A 13975-nucleotide genomic window follows, 5' to 3' on the forward strand; every position below is an offset into this window, starting at 1 on the left:
TAAACACACTGACACTCCTCCTCCAATACTTTGCATATCCAGGCTGGGGTCAACATGTAGGAGCTTTCTCTTCACCTCAGGAGCTTTCCTCTCCGTCTGCTGAGACCTGCTCTCAAAGGTAGGCCGGTCATCTGTATCTGTTTTCACAGAGTTAATCACGTCTTCCTCCATGTCTGGTTGATCGCTCTCAGTCTTCAGCCAGTCGTTGCTGTCTGTGCTGCGGCTGAACCACTCTAAGACTTTAGAAATGGAGTCGCCCTGCTCCGCTGTGGGCTGGGGACTACGAGGGGCTGATTTAGAGGCAGGTTTGTGGTTTACTGTTTTTTTATGAACATGCTTATCAGGCTTATCCCCAGAGTTATGGAGATCAGGATGTTTCCATTGATCTGAAGAAGAAGAAAAAAAGATTAGACATTTCAACAGTGGCCTAAAAATACCCTCCATTGATTGATCCCGTTCATGTATAACAATACCCTTGGGCCAATAACTTTAATGAATTTGAATTCATCATCACACTGGTTTTAAATTGTAGTGTGGGCTCCATGAATTTTCACTTTCTGTCTTTGGACTTACCCACAGTGGTTGGAGGCAGACTAGGGTCCTCCTGTCTGATTGCGGTGTCCACATTGCGGGTTCTTATCACCTCCTTGTCCTGCATCTCAATGAGTTGAAAGGCTGCATGCTGTGAAGGCTGGTGGTGAGTAGGGGCTGTTAGTTCTGAGCTCGGAGAGAGTGGTATGGACAGAGGTTTTGAAAATGGACCATCAGACCTCTCTCTGCCCTGAGGAGGACCCTCACTGACAAACTCTCTCTGGATGAGACCATCGCTACCTTCACTCTTCTGATGACCTGTGTAGGATGTATCTGTGTGTCTGTCATTATCAGAGTGTGTGGCTGGTCTAAGGTTCAACAGCCTGAGAGGCTTTGGCTCACTCAAGGGCCTCAATGGAACTTTGGAACTCTCAGTTTCCCTAAGATGAGAGGGGGTTCTCACTAGGTGTCTGACAAGTGAGTTATCTGAGGGCTCTGCTCTCCTCTCTCTTTCATGGGCCTCTTTCGCTCTCTCAAAATCAGTCTTGGCGGAGACTAGGGTTAAAGGCTTCAGTGGCTTGTGGGAGTGGTGACTCAAAGTGTTCGGTTGTTGACTGGAGGGAGATACTGGAGTAACATTGTTCTGTAACTCAGAGATGGGAGTTGGATACATTTTCTGTGACTGAACGTCCAAAGCCCCCTGGCTAGACTGGTTTGAGCCACAGCTGGAGCCATGTTGGAGACTTCCCTGAGAGGCAGGGGCGATGACCTTTGACCCAGCTGGATGACCCTGCAGCCCAGGAATGGAGACATCACTGCCCGTGAGAGAGCTCTGCGAGTGCCGGGAGAGGATGGTTATTTTCTTGGGCTCGGGCCTGAATCCTAGAGAGGACCCCTCGGAGGTGGCAGAGCCTGCTGAGTTGTGACTGGTGGAGTCTGCTGTCATGAGAATGATCAGGGGAGATAAGGGCTCTGTGTGTGTGAGAACACAATGGTGGAACATGAGGAGATGTGATACTGTGATAAATTATTTCCATGTCAGAGGCCTGGTTGGCATCAGTATCACCTTACTCCAGATGTATGATCTTAATTTTACCTATATTGCCACATCAAAAATAATCCAGCAGCAACAGGATTTGAACGTTTAGTCCATAATGTTGCTTGGTCATGATTATGCTATTAACTAGCCAAAAGTAGGCTAAATGAAAACTGCAATACTGTTAATATAGCCATCTGTTTTTTGTGAATTTATGCAAAATTACGAAGCTCATCTGCAGTGCAGGAACATTCTCAGCAAAAAAATAATGATCAAATGAAGATCCTACATCTGTAAAGCACTATTGTGACCCGGGCCAAAAATTGTTCTCACACTATCCTGAAAGATCATGTTATTCAATTTGACTCAACCTCCTATTCTTCAATGTACCATAATGCTTGATTGTGTAAAAAGGTATATGCACTCTAACCTGCTTCAGATGCTTTCTCAGTCTCTTGATTTCCATTGGACTGTTTTTCTGTCTTCTCTACCTCTAGAATAAGGGATGCTCGATTGAAAGGATTGTGCCTTGGCTGGAATGAGAAGAGAAGAAAATATATATTTCACTATATTTCACAATACTCTAAAAGTCATACTGTGATATGATGATTGGAACAACAGAAAAAAATCTGAACAGCATGAAAATACTTTGTTTGTTTATTCTGTTCATGCTTCACATATATTCTCTGCAAATGAAATCTCACCTACCCTTCCCGGGGACTGCACAACTGAATTCATTCTCTCTTTCTCTGCATCTGATACATTGAGGCTTTTGCTGCAAAGGAGACAGAATGATCACTATCAGAATAGAATAGGAATTGGGGTTTATACTATAGATGAGTAGCCCTCAGAGCACCAGGATAAAAAAATAAAAAAACGTTTTTAATGAACTTTTATTTAACTAGGCAAGTCAGTTAAGAACAAATTCTTATTTACAATGACAGCCTACCCCAGCCAAACCCTCTCCTAACCCGGACAGCGCTGGGCCAATTGTGCGCCGCCCTATGGGACTCCCGTTTACGGCCGGTTGTGATACAGCCCGGTATCAAACCAGGGTCTGTAGTGACGGCTCTAGCACTGTGATGCAGTACCTTAGACCGCTGTGCCACTCGGGAGCCCAGATACACTGTACTGGATGTCAAATCAGATGGACATTGGAGACCACTGTTACACTGTGGCCTTGTAAGGAAAGGGCTTAGTATCTGCACTTCCTCATTCAATTCCTGAGCACCTCTGTGACCGGCTGTTCAGTGAACAAGCCTCCTGCATAACTGATGCCTGCTCACATGTGATTCATTGTGACATCAAAGGGAGGCAGGGCTGTGGAAGAGTCGACTCACCTAGAGATCTGGCTGCTGCCCACTGGGAGTCAGGGAGGTCAACAAAGCCCATATGACCTCATGCACAGCATGCCAAACACACCACGCTTCACTACAAGACTTATAGAAAGCTTCACTTTGTATTTACTTTAGGAAGTGATGTAAGTTATAATACAAGTGACTGGGCAGAGAATAATACAGGCACGTTACCTGTACATTAACAGCCACACATAAAGTTACAGGCCTCTCTAGTTGAATTACTTGCTTCTCAAAATAATAACTTAGCATTCCCATACTGACTGACTCCTAGCCTCGTGAGACCACATCCTGTAAATATAACAGAGCAGATAGATTCCATGTAAGCGTGAGCACCACCTATGTTGACTCAAATTGAGATTGAGTCACACCTAAGACACACACACGTGCATCCCTGCGCGCGCACACGCGCGCACACACACACACACACACAACACACACAACACACACACACACACACACACACACACACACCACAGGACTCACTCTGTGCAGGCAAGCGCTATGTTTGATCACTCATGCTGAACTACTATACTGACCTAGCCTCAAGGCATGGTTATGAGACTGGGTAGAGTAATGGGGTACAGCAGAGAGAGGGATGGGTTAGGAAGGAGGATGGAGGGGTGGGACGAGGAGTGCAGTGGAACAGTGGATCACCTGTTCTTCTGGGGCTGTGTTGGCTGTGTTGGTGCCTCCAGGAGCCTGGCAGGTTTTGGAGGGGGGGTGATGTCTGAGACTTTACCGCTGACTGCTCTGGGTCTGGAAAGAAACCCATCTGCAGGACAGACAGACATACAGATAAAGACTGACAGACAGGGAATACAGTAAGTGCTTACAGTATACTCTCTATAAACACAATAACCCATGTCTGCTGATGATCTGAACATACTGTACAAACCCGATAGCATAAACTTGACATATTAATACAACATTCAGCACTTTTTAATTTATTTTTATTTCACCTTTATTTAACCAAGTAGGCTAGTTGAGAACAAGTTCTCATTTGCAACTGCCACCTAGCCAAGATAATGCGTAGCAATTCGACACATACAACAACACAGAGTTACACATGCAATAAACAAAACATACAGTCAATAATACAGTAGAACAAAAGAAAACAAAAAGTCTATATACAGTGAGTGCAAATGAGGTAAGTTAAGGAAATAAATAGGCCATGGTGGCGAAGTAATTACAATATAGCAATTAGACACTGGAATGGTAGATCGGCAGAAGATGAATGTGCAGGTAGAGATACTGGGGTGCAAAGGAGCAAAATAAATAAATAAATACCAGTATGGGGATGTGGTAGGTAAATAGATGGGCTGTTTACAGATAGGCTAAGTACAGGTGCAGTGATCTGTAAAATGCTCCGACAGCTGGTGCTTAAAGCTAGTGAGGGAGATGTGAGTCTCCAGCTTCAGAGATTTTTGCAATTCGTTCCAGTCATGGGCAGCAGAGAACTGGAAGGAATGACGATCAAAGGAGGAATTGGCTTTGGGGGTGACCAGTGAGATATACCTGCTGGAGCGCGTGCTACGAGTGGGTGCTGCTATGGTGACCAGTGAGCTGAGATAAGGCGGGGCTTTACCTAGCAGAGACTTGTAGATAACCTGTAGCCAGTGGGTTTGGCGACGAGTATGAAGCGAGGGCCAACCAACGAGAACGTACAGGTCACAATGGTGGGTAGTGTATGGGGCTTTGGTGACAAAACGGATGGCACTGTGATAGACTGCATCCAGTTTGTTGAGTAGAGTGTTGGAGGCTATTTTATAGATGACATCACCGAAGTCGAGGATCGGTAGGATGGTCAGTTTTACGAGGGTATGTTTAGCAGCATGAGTGAAGGATGCTTTGTTGCGATATAGGATGCCGATTCTAGATTTCATTTTGGATTGGAGATGCTTAATGTGACTCTGGAAGGAGAGTTTACAGTCTAACCAGACACCCAGGTATTTGTAGTTGTCCACGTATTCTAAGTCAGAGCCGTCCAGAGTAGTGATGCTGCACGGGCAAGCAGGTGCGGGCAGCGATCGATTGAAAAGCATGCATTTAGTTTTACTTGCGTTTAAGAGCAGTTGGAGGCCACGGAAGGAGAGTTGTATGGCATTGAAGCTCGTCTGGAGGTTAGTTAACACAGTGTCCAAGGAGGGGCCAGAAGTATACAGAATGGTGTCGTCTGCGTAGAGGTGGATCAGAGAATCACCAGCAGCAAGAGCAACATCATTGATGTATACAGAAAAGAGAGTCGGCCCGAGAATTGAACCCTGTGGCACACCCATAGAGACTGTCAGAGGTCCAGACAACAGGCCCTCTGATTTGACACACTGAACTCTATCAGAGAAGTAGTTGGTAAACCAGGCGAGGCAATCTAAAGTATATAAATATCTCCCTTTAAGCATCAGCTGTCAGAGCAGCTTACCAATCACTGTACCTGTACACAGCTAGTCTGTAAATAGTACACCTCATCCCCATATTATTACTTACCCTCTTGCACCCCAGTATCTCTACTTGCACATCATCATCTGCACATATATCACTCCAGTATTAATGCTCAATTGTAATTATTTCCGCCTCCATAGCCTATTTATTGCCTACCTCCCTACTCTTCTACATTTGTATACACTGTACATAGATCTTTCTATTTTTATTTTATTGTGCGTTATTGACTGTACGTTTGTTTATGTGTAACTCTGTGTTGTTGTTTTTGTTGTACTGCTTTGCTTTATCTTGGCCAGGTCACAGTTGTAAATGAGAACTTATCAACTGGCCTACCTGGTAAAAAAAATAAACAATTATAATAATTACATTTAAAATATATATATATTTATATATATATATTTTTTACTCTGATGTATGGCTTTTTCATTATACTGCAGTATGTTTGAACTGCACACATACTTATCTTGCGTGAGAATGACTTACTGTATGCAGCGCTCAATTAGTGTTTGAACAGTGTTTTTGACCCACCTAAAGAACCTGCTTTCCTCTGCTTCATGGAGGCCAGGATTACTTCGGAGCCATGAATCTTTTCCCGGTGTCTCAGAGACTTGGCCTCGTAAAACCACTCCCCTGTCAGGTACTTGAGCCTGCTGTTCACTGGGGCACTGGTTTTCTGCAGCTGCCTGATGGGAAAAACACACCCAGGTACATCACAGTATACAGGGTACGGTACAGTTACCCATTAAATACATTACATATGCACAAAAGGTGGAACACAGTTCAGTCAAGGATGTGATTCTGAATAATTACCTTTAGGTAATGCCATTGATTTATTCTGGTTGAGAGACACACTATAGGCTAAACGTTGACGGGAAAGGTACATTTACCACCACATGAGTTAACAATCTAACCCAATGGAACACAATGCAGCGCTTGTGCTAAATAGTTCACATTCTTTTTGAGGAGAAAACACTTATTTAATTCAATCAATATTAAATGAGGAAAAGCTCAACAATGATTTCTGTTTGAATTAGTGGTTGGTGAGTAAGCGAGTAAGCAAGATGTTTATTCTGGGGGATTATTTAAGATACTCTTTGAATAGGTAGGGTTTCAGATGTTTTCGGAACATGGGCAGGGACTCTGCTGTCCTAGCTTCAGGAGGAAGCTGGTCCCACCATTGGGGTGCCAGGACAGAGAAGAGTCACAAGTGGGGAGCCCAGTCAACTTCGAGTTACAGTAGTCCAGACGGGAAATTACAAGTGCCAGGATTAGGACCTGCGCCCCTTCCTGTGGGAGGTAAGGTCGTACTCTACGGACGTTGTAGAGCATGAACCTTCTACCAACTCGACTTCTCTGATGTCAAAAACTACAACCGGTATCTCTTCTTTGGGGTGGCAGGTAGCCTAGTGGTTAGAGCGTTGGGCCAGTAACCGAAAGGTTGCTAGCTCGAATCCCCGAGCTGACAAGGTACAAATTTGTTGTTCTGCCCCTGAACAAGGCAGTTAACCCACTGCTCCTAGGTTGTCATTGTAAATAAGAATTTGTTCTTAACTGACCTGCCTAGTTAAATAAAATAAAAAACCTGCAGGAGTGAGTCACTGCTTTGATGTTTGCAGAGAACAACAGGGTGTTGTCCAGGGTCACACCAAGGTTCTTTGCACTCTGGGAGGGGGACACCGTGGAGCTGTCAACTGTGATAGAGAGGTTTTTGAGCGGGAGGAGGAAGAGCTTGAGGTGGTTGGCTGACATCCAAGCTGAGATATCTGCCAGGCTCGCAGAGATGATTGTAGCCACCTGGGTGTCAGAATGGGGAGAGGAAAAAAGTTGTTGTGTCATCCGCATAGTAAAGATAGGAGAGACCTTGTGAGGATATGATGGAGCCGAGTGACTTGGTGTAGATAGAGAAGAGGGCCTAGAACTGAGCCCTGGGGGAAACTAGTAGTGAGAGATACGTGGTGTAGACAAAGATCCTCTCCACGTCACCTGGTAGGAGTGGCTGCCAGGTAGGATGAAATACAAAAGTGTGCAGAGCCTGAGATGCCCATCCTTGAGAGGAGGATCTGGTTGTTTATGTTGTTGAAGGCAGCGGATAGATCTAGGGGGATGAGAACAGAGGAGAGAGAGTCAGATTTCGCAGAGCGGACAGCCTACGTGACACAGAGAAGACTAGTCTGGTTGAGTGACCCGTCTTGAAGCCTGACTGGTTAGAGTAAAGAAGATTGTTCTGAGAGAGATAGCGAGAGTTGGTCAGAGACAGCACGGTCAAGTGTTTTGGAAAGAAAAGAAAGAAGTGATACCAGTTGTAGTTTTTGACATCAGAGTCGTCGAGTGTTGGTTTCTTGAGGAGGGGGAACGACTTGGGACATTTTGACGTCAGAGTGGATGCAGCCAGTGGTCAAGGGTGAGTTGATGAGGGAAGTGAGAAGTTCTCCAGAGATGGGGTCGAGGAGGCAGGTGGCAGGGCAGCCGGACCTCAATACTCACAGCATTTCATCTTGAGAGAGAGGGGAGAAAGAGTTCAAGGCGTAGGGTAGTTCTGTGGGAGTAAGACCAGTGGACTCAATAGGCTGAATGAATGAGGAGCTTCTTTTCAAAGTGATTGACAAAGTAGTCCACAGAAAGGGAGGAGGGAGTGTGTGGCGGATTAAGAAGGGAGGGGGGGGTGGAAAAGAGAAGGTAAACAACCCTGGTCATGTGAAAGAGGGGTAGCACATTAATACATACGGTTGGTGTTAATCCTTTTACACTAAGGCCATGGCTGAACACAGACAAGTCGACCATACAGAGTCAGTCTCCAGTCTTCTACTGTTAGAAATAGACTTGTCTAGCCAACTCCATTACAGAATCAAAATGAATAGGCCTTTGTTTCTCAACTTTTTTCTCACTGTGGAACTGCTTTGACAAGAAGGCTTAAGACTAAGCTAATTTAAGATCCAGTTGTCCTTAGTTGGCACGTCTGAATGAGTAATGACATGACAAGAAATTCTAAGACTGTCTGAGTATACATCAACATGACGTTGTTTATGTAGTGGATGTGCCTCAGGATTCCATGGTTAAACGCAGTGAGGTGTATATCTGTGTTCTACCTCTGTGGGTATCTATTTCAGACCATTGAGCCTGCATTTTTCTCTCCCACGTGGTTCTGTAAAGTTGAATCGGAGGGTCAATCTAATTGCTTATCTCACATTGAGGCCTATCTGTGGTGGAGACTGTGTCCATATCTGGCTGAGTTGTTATTATATTACAGACAGACGAACATCACTTCACCAGCCTTTTAACCTCTCCCACACAAGTGGGGGGAGGTTGACAGAGAAACCACTCTCCTCATAGAATGAAAGGGAACGAATAGGCACTAAAAAAATACAACAATATTGAATACATTACATTATCTAAAACAATATAGCATATTTACATGCAATACACAAAGCATGTATTTGATTACATAACTATAATTTCAGCTAGAGGGGGGAGAGGCTAAGTGGGGCAACACTAATGGTTATCAAAATATGTGGAAACTAGGAAATACACTAATGACACAGTCGTGGTTCAGAGCTGTGAGAATAGAGCTATCACAAACTCACTTGATCCTCTCCTCCTCTGCTTTCTTCAGCTCTTCATCTCTCTTCAGCACAGTCATGATCATCGACTGTTCCTCCTCCGTCAGATGGCTCAGGTCTATCATGGTGACTCAGGTTCTCTCTCGCCAGGGCTGGTGTGGAAAGGGCTTGGAGTTGGGCCCTGAGGCCTGTTGAGGCAGTCAGTGATGGGATGTGATGGGCAGCGTCTGTCTCTAAGCTCGGAGCTCCAGAGGCATCGCTCAGGTAGCTGGCACCTGCAGAGTTGATAAGAATATTCAAGGTGTGAGCTCCTGGAGGCTTTGTTTTCATCATCCCATAATTCACACATTGCTCATCATAGTAAAACAGTGCCTCTAAGCAACAACAGACACATGACCAAAGACTTGAGTATGTGATCATAGCATGGCCTTGCTCTTGGGGAAAACATTTCAAAGCAGGTGCTTTTGAACTGATGCTACATTACAGTATAGTATATTTTGTCCTTAGGTAAGGTTGATAAAACTGTTCATGTCAAGGTTAGGCTCTATATGGAGAATGTTGACTGTAAATGAACAGTGAACAGTAAATTAATTCAGTAAATCATGCTGGATCAAACACTAATTCAGTAAATCATGCTGGATCAAACACTAATTCAGTAAATCATGCTGGATCAAACAGTAATTCAGTAAATCATGCTTGATCAAACACTAATTCAGTAAATCATGCTGGATCAAACACTAATTCGGTAAATCATGGTGAATCAAACACTAATTCAGTAAATCATGCTGGATCAAACATGAATTCAGTAAATCATGTTGGATCAAACACTAATTCAGTAAATCATGCTGGATCAAACACTAATTCAGTAAATCATGCTGGATCAAATAGTAATTCAGTAAATCATGCTGGATCAAACACTAATTCAGTAAATCATGCTGGATCAAACACTAATTCGGTAAATCGTGCTGGATCAAACACTAATTCGGTAAATCATGCTGGATCAAACATTAATTCAGTAAATCATGCTGGAACAAACACTAATTCAGTAAATCGTGCTGGATCAAACACTAATTCAGTAAATCATGCTGGATCAAACATTAATTCAGTAAATCATGCTGGAACAAACACTAATTCAGTAAATCGTGCTGGATCAAACACTAATTCAGTAAATCATGCTGGATCAAACACTAATTCGGTAAATCATGCTGGATCAAACACTAGTTCAGTAAATCATTTTTTAAATGTAACCTTTATTTAAATAGGCAAGTCAGTTAATAAGAACATTCTTATTTACAATGACAGCCTACACTGGCCAAAACTGGACGACGCTGGGCCAATTGTGCACCACCCTACGGGACTCCCAATCACGGCCGGTTGTGATACAGCCTGGATTCGAACCAGGATGTCTGTGCCACTTGGGAGCAGAAAATCATGTTGGATCAAACATTCTAATTCATTAAATCATGCTAGATAAAACCTAATTAATTTAAGTTGATGTGACTTGTCTCTGAGGCCACATGGACTAAGTGTACTCTGTATTATTTTATCTCAACTACAAAATACTCTGATGATGCAGTGGGTGGAGAGTTTAATTACTGTGCTTTAGATGTTTCTGAACACCGGGGTGATCAACGCCTTGTTAAATAAATTGCGTACAGAGTGAAATAAGGTAGTAATCATGATTTACAGTCATTGAGAAACAAAAGACTATGTTGAGTTGACAGTCAGCTGAAATCAGCATGAATATAATTTGCCATACCTATGCTGGGTGTAATGAAGCCCAAAATAGATTAGGATATATTCCTTTGTAAACCATCTGACGAATAGGATGCGTTCACACAGGCAGCCCAATTCTGATATTTTTTCCATTAATTGGTCTTCTGACCAAGCACATCAGATCTTTTCACATCAGATCTTTTTCAGAGCTTATCTGATTAGTCAAAAGTCAAATTATTGAAAACATTATCAGAATTGGGCTGCCTGTGTAAACACAGCCACAGAATTCCATGTTGAAAACCCTAATTCAAACGTTTATTTTTTTCCTTCTCAATTAAATTCTGTTGACTTACCTTAGTTTAGATGGGTTGCCTACTTTACTTAAATCAATCAATAAAAATCTCTATAAGATTAGGGTCAACTCTGATATAAATTATGAATAATTTGTCCTCCATTATCAACAGTTAACATATTGTAGTGTCCACTGCCTTAATACAAACCCAGCAACCTTGTGAAGACTTCTGAGTGAAAATGACTTATAAATATTGGGCAAACAGCTAAAAAGCTTACAGCTAAACATTTGTCAGATAAAAAGATACATGAGTATGGAAGCCTCATATGTGTGCTACCTGGGTTCTGTCCTGTCTCATGGATTTCGACATTGATGTTAGCTATTCACATTATAGTTGAATGTAAAACATTTCATAAATTTCATATTGTGGGTGTGAACAGTCAGTAAATCAAAGAGATAGGCTTTAAAAAAAAAGTTTTTATAGTAGCCTACAATAGTAGCAGAGAACAGTCGATAACCTATAAAATGGAAATGTTTTGTGCAATGTTATGTTTTTGCCTGCTTAATCCGTCTCATAACTAAATTAGTGTAATTGGATAATTAAATTCTCAGAAAGAGAAGCCCTAAAGCTGCAGGATCGTAGTCCTCTTTAAAATAAGTTTACATTTGTTGTATGTAGGAAAACAATAAGATCAGCCTCGGAAAGAAAAATAACATTTTATTTATATATTTTAATTGGCACCGGCACATGATGCTGGCTTGAAAAACACCATCCTAAAAAGTAGCCCACATAAAGAATAAGAATTAATACACAGGCCTCTGAAGTCTAAATTCCTTGTATGATCATTTCTTACTAACCTTAGGATATGAGGCAGCTCGTAATCATTTTCGTTCACAAGTGTTGCCTTCAGGACAGTGGGTATAGACAGCGATTAAAATGTCTGTGTTATGTCAATAACTTGTTTTATTGTTTCCCAAATGTCATTGTGGGTAAGGCTTCACAGCGCCTTCATGTTCTTCCTCATCAAACGTTAAAATCTGAAGAACAATAGATTGATATCTTACTTTGTAACTTTTTGGAGAGACAAATACAAGCCAAACAAAAAAATGTAAATAAAAAGTTTTACCTTGTTTTGGAAACTACCTCTGTCTGTAGAGAAATTCGGACACTGGAGGTAGGTGGGTCAGACTCAGGGAGGTGTGTGCTTCCCTCAAACGGGTTTAGTGCCCATAATGACTAGTGGTCACTGTTCAATGCCAGCAGTCAATGTTGATAGCAGCCTATACTGTAGAAACGTTAACAAGTGTATGAAGAGCAAACACCATTGAAAAAAAAGTTGTCCAATAAAAATTGTGTTGTATTTTCATACGGGAATCTTAAACATATGCTAATGTAATCGTATTACACTGCGCCAATGGAAATATGTACAATTGTGTAAAAGGAACACGAACAAGGTGCTAATTTATTATCCGTGTCATGTGGCATAGTCCCTGCCAGTTGTGAAATTCTTAACCTCAAGATCCAACCCACAAAGTAAAGATGATTGTTGAGATTATGGCAGTGAGTCTGTTTGTCAAGGAGTGTAAACCGGAGGCTTGATGGAGCACAGGTGTTTCAACACGCTGCCCTGGACAAATGCAAATGTGAATATTGATAAGTAAAACACTGTAAATAGACTCCAAGTGATTGCATACATTCTGTTGGAGTAAATTACCTTTCATCCAAATGCAATATACAGGTAGGTAGGTATACAGTAAACTAGAATAACCACAATAGGTCTGTTTTATAGAAATTGGACACTGGGTGGCAGTCTTGTTCAGATAAAGTATACAAGGAAAGCTGCAAATAATTTTAGTGGAGGCTGAGGACATAAAATATTAAAATACAGAAGGCAAAAAGTCATCCAGAAGCTAAGAGAATCCACATATACTACATGACCAAAAGTATGTGGACACATGCTTGTCAACCATCTCATTCCAAAATCATGGGCATTAATATGGAGTTGGTCCCCCTTTGCTGCTATAACAGCCTTCACTCTCCTGGGAAGGCTTTCCCCTAGATGTTGGAACGTTGTTGTGGGGACTTGCTTCCATTCAGCCACAAGGGCATTAGTGAGGTCGGGCACTGATGTTGGGCGATTAGGCCTAGCTCGCAGTCGGTGTTCCAATTCATCCCAAAAGTGTTTGATGGGGTTGAAGTCAGGGCTCTGTGCAGGCCAGTCAAGTTCGTCCACACCGATCTCGACAAACCATTTCTGTATGGACCTTGTCTTGTGCACGGGGTAATTGTCTTGCTGAAACAGGAAAGGGCCTTCCCCAAACTGTTGCCACAAAGTTGGAAGCACAGAATTATCTAGAATGTCATGGTATGCTGTAGCGTTAAGATTTCCCTTCACTGGAACTAAGGGGCCTAGCCCGAACCATGAAAAACAGCCCCAGACCATTATTCCTCTTTCACCAAATTTTACAGTAGGCACTATGCATTCGGGCAAGTAGCGTTCTCCTGGCATTCTCCATCCCAGATTCATCAGTATTACTTCCAGATGGGGAAGCGTGATTCATCACTCTAGAGAACACATATCCACTGATCCAGAGTCCAATGGCGGTGAGTTTTACACCACTCCAAACGACGCTTGGTATTGCACATAGTGATCTTAGGCTTGTGTGCGGCTGCTCGGCCATGGAAACCCATTTCATGAGGCTTCCAACAAAGTTATTTTGCTGACGTTGCTTCCAAGGGCAGTTTGGAACTCGGTAGTGAGTGTTGCATCCAAGGACAGATGATTTTTACACGCTGCGCGCTTCTGCACTCGGCAATCCCATTCTGCGAGCTTGTGTGGCCTACCACTTCGCGGCTGAGCCGTTGTTGCTCGATGTTTCCACCTCACAATAACAGCACTTACAGTTGACTGGGGCAGATATTTGACGGAAAGGAGCCATGTTGAAAGTCACTGAGTTCTTCAGTAAGGCCATTCTACTGCCAATGTTTGTCTACGGAGATTGCATGGCTTGGTGCTCAGTTTTATACACCTGTCAGCAACGGGTGTGG

Source organism: Oncorhynchus clarkii, chromosome 27 (assembly GCF_045791955.1).
Source record: "Oncorhynchus clarkii lewisi isolate Uvic-CL-2024 chromosome 27, UVic_Ocla_1.0, whole genome shotgun sequence".
In the NCBI taxonomy this organism is placed as follows: domain Eukaryota; kingdom Metazoa; phylum Chordata; class Actinopteri; order Salmoniformes; family Salmonidae; genus Oncorhynchus; species Oncorhynchus clarkii.